General features: G+C 36.4%; 1 protein-coding gene across 3 annotated transcripts in view; it reads left to right on the forward strand.

Moving 5' to 3' along the window:
* Positions 1 to 7,500, forward strand: part of Gmppb (GDP-mannose pyrophosphorylase B) — a 94,135-nt gene that overhangs the window by 56,530 nt on the left and 30,105 nt on the right. The gene's annotated exons all lie outside the window — the stretch shown is intronic.

Genomic DNA, 7,500 nt, shown 5'->3' on the forward strand with positions numbered 1-7,500 from the left:
TATATATATATATATATGTTTGTATGTTATATCTTTGTTGGTGGGTACGTGTTTCCCCAATGATTGCGGTCGTGGATATGCTAAAGATTTTCCTAGTTCTTATATATATATATATATATATATATATATATATATATATATATATATATATATTATATATATATATATTATATATATATATATATATATTATGGATACATGTATTCAAATATATTCCCTTATATCATCGTATAGTAATCTAATTTTATGTTATTGTAATTTCAAATGTTCCGCATAGGTTTACCTTTAATTTTTCATTTGATAAATAAAATAAGTTAAGGCTTCACAATGCACATCTAATGATGCGAAAGATATTACTATGTATGTATGATTTTTATGTGTCGTTTAACATATAAAATGTGTATTGCAAGGTGGGCGAGTTGTCTGTCGTATGGGACACCTGTGGATAGAACATGCAGCAGTTGGGTGGATGGAAAGTCATCTATTATCAGTGAATACTTATTCTCTCTCTCTCTCTCTCTCTCTCTCTCTCTCTCTCTCTCTCTCTCTCTCTCTCTCTCTCTCTCTTCTCTCTCTCTCTCTCTCTCTCTCTCATGGTTATATCGTTAGATTTTTTCAGTTAGTGTTTTATATATAAAGATTTGAAGCACCTGTCGTACTCGTATTCAGATATAGAATAATAATTTTCGTCGTAATTTTTAACATGGGTTCTAGGTAACAAACCCAGATTGGTCGGTATTGCGGTAAAAACCTTTAAGGTTCCTTCCCAAGCATCACCTTGCCGCATTGAAATTCCCTCTTACGAACAAGGAAAACATTAACAGAGAGAAGAATTACAGAATTAAATATCTCCTTGCCCTTCGCTTGTCTTCGCTTCGTCTCTCTTAAGTCCGGCATCCTGGCCCCCAACTGGGTGCTACCTGCTTGAGACATGCCTGGGGTAAGTGTCCTTGGCCCGGCCCATATGATTCGGGATGAGTCCGACCGGCCACACAGGTCATCAGGGTCTTGTTTTTCATCAGAGAAAGATGAGCTTGGGTTGGGTCATCTTCAAATACTAGTCGACCTTTAAAAGAGTAGCTCGGTTTATAAATAACTACTGTGGTATTTATCCTCCATGAGCTTGGATGGGAGAACTCAAGATTATTTTAAAGATTCAATTAGGGAGACCTTTTTTCATTACATATCTAGAAGACGGAGTTGTTCCCCTTCGGGGTAAATTCTATAATTGATCAAGGAAGATACTCGCTCTCCCATCCCTTTCTCTAGGCTTGCCACGTCACAATTATTCAGCGGGAAGTAACCAGCCTAGTATGTAAATATTTACTCTACCTTGAGTTTAGGAATTTAAACAGTGCGTACGTCTTACGTAACATTCTCAGTGTGTGTTATCATCATGCCATATGGCTTGCACATTTGTACATGTTCTGGTATTCGTCGGTTTGAGGCGAGTCTGTCCACCTGACCAGTTGTTGCCGATGGTCTAGGGAGAGTCTTCTATAGACGTGGCATCAGATGATTAATTTGATATTGATTCGATATGGATCTACAGTTTTTAATATTCTTAACCAGTCTAAGTGGATAGCCAAGTGTTCATTTGGCCATTTGAATAAAGAAAATTATAAATCAATTACTCGTAGGTAAAATGATTCCGAGAAAGGCGACCAACGAAATATTTATTGAAATGCCGGGATATCGATTTCCATCTCGTCTTTCAATTTAATTTTGTCTTCTGGATGACAATCTTTTATCCTCATTTGCATTTATTGCTTGTCTGTGGAAGGACTCATGCTTGGTTGGACAGATTTAATGTAACGATAAATCATAAAAAAATGTTGTAAAACCCCGAGGAAGGAAACTTAGCAACGAAACATGCCCTAGTAGTTGTGTTTCTTTGATATGAAGATTGGATCGTAACACATTTTTTTTCTTTGTTTTAGGATTTTCCTGTGTTAAATTATAAGGGGTGGGTTTTTGTTGTTGGTTAATACACTGAAATCGGATTTTCAATGGATATTCTACATTGAAGGTTAACCACTTTTTTCAAGACGTTAGATATATTGATTGTTTCCTGGTCGAATATTTCATTTATGGGGTCTGTGATAACTACATTCCTGTTTTATGTTGAAAAAAGGACGAGGATTGTAAAGAAAATTACTGTTTCGGTAAAAAGGACGCAAAACGGCAGCCACATAATACATTTATTACAGTTGTCTTGGAACTCCTCCTCTGCGTACAGCAGAGTCAATACAGATAAAAGATATACGACCAATCCTTTGATTTCAGAGAAAGATAAACGTACTGGTCTTCCCAAGGTCTATATATGGGTCTTCCCAGAGCCCAACGCCCTTTCGAAAGTAACACAAACCGTGAGAGATTTCCAGAAGATGTCAAGTAAAAAAAAAAAAAAAATCAGGACTTGCATTTGTATTCCAAATGTTTAAATATCAATAAAGTCCAGGATAGGAAATGGTGATTTTATCATCTTTACAAAATTGATGACCATTTACATTTTCTCACGACCTAGGTTGGAGGTTGGCTAGGGCACCAGCCACCCGTTGAGATACTACCGCTAGAGAGTTTGTGAGTCCTTTGAATGGCCAGACAGTACTGAATTGGATCCTTCTCTCTGATTTACGCCTCATTTTCCCTTTGCCTACATATACACCGAATAGTCTGGCCTATTCTTTACATGTTCTCCTCTGTCCTCATACACTTGACGAAACTGAGATTACCAAACCATTCTTCTCTTAAGGGGTCAACTATTGCACTGTAATTGTTCAGTGGATACTTTCCTCATTAGCTATGGTAAGCAGTTCTTCTAAGAGAGGAACACACCAAAATCAAACCATCGTCCTCTAGGGTTGTGCCATAGCCTCTGTACCATGGTCTTCCACTGTTCTTGGGTTAGAGTTTCTCTTGCTTGATGGTACACTCGGGCACACTATTCTTTCTAATTTATCTTAATTTTTAAATTTTTTATAGTTTATATAGAAAATATTTATTTCAATGTTGTTACTGTTCTTAAAAGATTTTGTTTTCCTTGTTTCCTTTCCTCGCTGGGCTATTTTCCCCGTTAGGGCCCCTGGGCTCATAGCAATCCTGCTTTTCCAACTAGGGTTGTTATCTAGCAAGTGATAATAATAATAATAATAGTCTTAGGTAGTGCCACAGTCTCTGTACCATGGTCCTCCACTGTCTTTGAATAGAGTACTCTTGTTCGGGCACACTATTCTATCATATTTCTCTTCCTCTTAGTTTGTTAAAGTTTTTATAGTTTATATATGAAAAAATTTATTTTAATGTTGTTACTGTACTTAAAATATTTTATTTTAATTTCCTTTCCTCACTGTACTATGTTTCCTTTTGGATCCCCTGGGCTTATAGCATCCTGCTTTTCCTACTAGGGTTGTAGCTTAATAAGTAATGATAATAATATTGAAAATAATAGAAATGGGCTAAAGATTACTGAAATTCGTTGAAGTGCGTCTCCAGTGGGAGGTTCCTTTTACTTCACCCCCGTCTCCGCTTACTTTTTTTTTCTTTCGTGCTGTCCAACTTCTTTTGAAATTTCTTTCATAATGTAACTGCTGCCCCCACCCCCTCCCTGAATAGACTTTGAGACCCCCAGTGCCGGGCTATATAGCCAAAATTTAAAAATGTAAAATCCAAGACGATGCCTTGAAGGCATTACTGAAGGTTGTTTGCAGCCTCCCTTGGTCCTCCTAGCTGCAATTACTCGTTATTCCTCTGCTTTATCTTCATTCCCGTTTTCCTACTTCCAAGTCCCTAGCGATAGAATGTACACGTGACCCAAATTTCAAATGAAACACATAAATTGAATCTTTATTGTTCTGTTATTGAAAGTGATGGCCAAGACATTCCTAGAGATAAATTATTATCCAGCGCTTGGAGGGAGAAGGTCTCAATTTTTGAATTGTGCTTCGAAGTTGTGCTAAGTTGTACTTTGCCGTGATATTTATTGATAGAGCCAGTTGGCATGTTCAATGATGTTGTCGGGAATCGTGTGTTTGAGAGAGAGAGAGAGAGAGAGAGAGAGAGAGAGAGAGAGAGAGAGGAGAGAGAGAGGAGAGGAGAGAGAGAGAGAGAGAGAATTCCTTGGCCTTTGGGAATAATGCAAGTAAGACGGGGTTTACTGTATTCAACAAAATCCTATTAACTAAGACAGAAGTGTAACAGACTTTATATGGAGGGTGTTTGCATGTTTTGAGTACATTGGAGAGGGGCGATGTGCTTCGGTACATGGAATTTGTACTCTTAGTGCAAAGCTCGGTAATACGAAGCCACCCCGAGAGTTAAAAGCTGTCGGGTGTGAAGATGATTGGCAAGGTGTATTCATGTGTGAAAGTTTCTTATAAAGAACCACAGAGATTTACGTATTTTCTCGAGCTTTGATTTTATTATTATTATTATTATTATTATTATTGTTTGTTGTTGTTGGTTGTTGTTGTTGTTAGCTAAGCTACACCCCTAGTTGCAAAGGCAGGAAACTATAAGCCCAAGAGCTCCAATGGGGGAAAATAGCCCAGTAAGGAAAATAAATTGATAAACTATAAGAGAAGTATTAAACAATTGAAAAAAAAATTATTTAAGAACTGTAACAACATCAAATTAGACCTTTCTCATATTAAACTTAAAAAACGGCATTTTCCTTCCTGCAGAAGTGCAAAGGGTAACGTGATAAGGGTACAGAGTTATCATAATTGTGTTATCGTTAAGGTGGTAGAGTCATCATAATTGACGTATAGCGGATGTTATTGTTTTTCTGCGTTTTGGGCGAATATGCTTCATTCATAAGTATAATTGATTAGGTTTCGTTATGGATTAACCCTGGTCTGATATTTGGTTTCGTAAATAAGATTATGAACAACAAGAAAAGCTGATTGGTCAGTTTCGGTAGTATCGGATAAATATGATTGTTTTATGTGCAAACTCATCTCTTTAAACAAGGCTAACCATGACATAGTTCTACACACACACACACACGCGCGCGCGCAATTCAATTTGTATGGGCGTTGTTGTTTGCAAATACAAATAAATAATGCCAGTGATGTTTTTTCTTGTTTCTTGTCTCACTAAGTAATCGATTCACCTATTCCTCTTAACGTGAGAAATATCACAGGCACTTTGAATGGAAAAATTAAATATTCCTCAATATTTTTTTCCCCTTTTCGTAACGGATTAATGCTGAGTCAGCAGTTTCCGTCTTACATTTCTGAGAATTTACTTTCTCTTTCACGTATGTCGATTAATAGTCCAGTACTTCTTTGTCGCATGAGCATAGAAATCACTTGAGGTTGTGAATCTTGTTGTTTTACCCCACCTGAGTAATTTACGTGAATTTGACATATCAAGAGGATAAACCCAGCTGAAAAGTATCTGGTCTAAAGTTTTAAGTTCAAAATGTCTATTGTTTTCACTTTTAAGCGAGAAAAAGTTTACTTATATATATATATATATATATATATATATATATATATATATATATATAAATATATATATATATATATATATATATATATATATACAGTATATAGTTTATATATGACATATTTGTTTTTGACGTTGTTAATAGTTTATATATGACATATCTGTTTTGACGTTGTTGCCCTTTTTTTAAATGATTTGTTAATTTGTTCTCTTCATTTATTTATTTCCTTATTTCCTTTCCTCACTGGGCTATTTTTCCCTATTGGGGGCCCCTGGGCTTATAGCATCTTGCTTTTCCAACTAGGGTTGTAGCTTGGATAGTAATAATAATAATAATACTTACATACATACATACATACACCTGTCTTTTACGTAAATGTCTTTTTTTTTCAAGTCCACATGTTTAAAATGTTTTCTCTATATTTCTCTGTATTGACTAGATCCAGTTAAAATTTGAAATCTTGAACTTCCAAAGTGAATGTGCAAAAAAAAACTGTAATTACTTTACGGCAATAACATCGCTAAACTTTCTTCTCTCCGACCATTATCCCTACAGTAAAGGGTCGGTTGCTCTCTCCAATGCCTTCTATCATAGGCATCCTATTTCACCAAACCTCTTCTCTCCATATCATTCTTCACGTTATATTGCCATCTAATGTTCTGCATCCCTCTCGATCTCCTCATAACAGACTCCTCTCTTCCATCGCTAATAGTTTAAGGGTAAATCGAAGTGATTTTACGTTACGTGAGACTAAGGGGAAATTGTGACTTTATATTCGGTTAGGTTTTGTCTTCTGAGGCCTTTTCTTTAAGATTGCAATGTACAGAATTGAAAGATCAAGTTATCTCAACATTCCATGTTTCGTTGACTGGGATTTTGACACGTCTCTCAGGAGACAGTACTATTCATAAAGGACTAAATGGTAAAGATTTGTGAAATAAGTAAACCAAGTGAGTGTAGTTGTCTGACCAGTCAAGACGAGAGAGAGAGAGAGAGAGAGAGAGAGAGAGAGGAGAGAGAGAGAGAGTAGGTGGTAGTAAAAATGTATACTTACTATCTAAAAAGGAGGGCCTTGAGGTTATCCTCACCCCACCGGTTTAAAAGCTTTCAGAAGATATTCTCTCTCTCTCTCTCTCTCTCTCTCTCTCTCCTCTCTCTCTCTCTCTCTCTCTCTCTCTCTCTCTCTCTCTCTCTCTCTCTCCGCGATGTTCGACTCACTGAGTACATATTTCGCTGCTTAAGTGAACAAGAGAGAATAATTTGAAACGTAGATAAGGTAATTCAGAATTCTTGTATGCCCTGATAACTTAAGTGTACTTTGATGTTAGTCATTGGAAGGTATCGTTTACAAATGATATCTGTATTCTAAAATTCGAGAAATTTTCTATTTTTTCCGTGGCGTCCTTATAGATTGGATAACGAGAAATCGCTTAGGTGAAAAATGTAGACTTAAAAGCATGATTTGTGACCGTTAGATAACTTACGAGGGCTAACTTAGTCGCATAGTAAGATTAACATCTTTTCCTTATACTAAAGTGCAATGTAAATCTCTATAAACACACTTCCGATTATTGTAATTGAAACTACGTCTGGATTGAAATGTATAATTTTATGGTATGTGTTACGTTTTATAACGATTGAAGTCCTGTTCCTTAAAAATTTAATTTTTATTGTTTCCTTTCCGCACTGGGGCTATTTTTTTCCTGTTGGGGCCCCAGAGCTTATAGCATCCTGCTTATCCAACTAGTGTTGTAGCTTGGGAAGTAATAATAATAACCGGAAATTAATGGTGTATTAAAACAATGGCAATTGTGTCTACCTTTACATGATGATAGTATTTTTTTTTTACTTATTGTGTGTGTGTGTGTGTGTGTGTGTGTGTGTGTGTGTGTGTGTGTGTGTGTGTGTGTAACGAAAGTTAACTCCCGGCCTTTGACTCAAACGATTTGATGACAATGACGACAGACTGCCAAGTGGAACGATGACGCAAGTCCACATTGATAACAGAAACTGCCTACATCAGACGACCGATATGACCTGACGTCGTC

The sequence above is a fragment of the Palaemon carinicauda genome, chromosome 4 (assembly GCF_036898095.1).
Source record: "Palaemon carinicauda isolate YSFRI2023 chromosome 4, ASM3689809v2, whole genome shotgun sequence".
In the NCBI taxonomy this organism is placed as follows: Eukaryota; Metazoa; Arthropoda; class Malacostraca; order Decapoda; family Palaemonidae; genus Palaemon; species Palaemon carinicauda.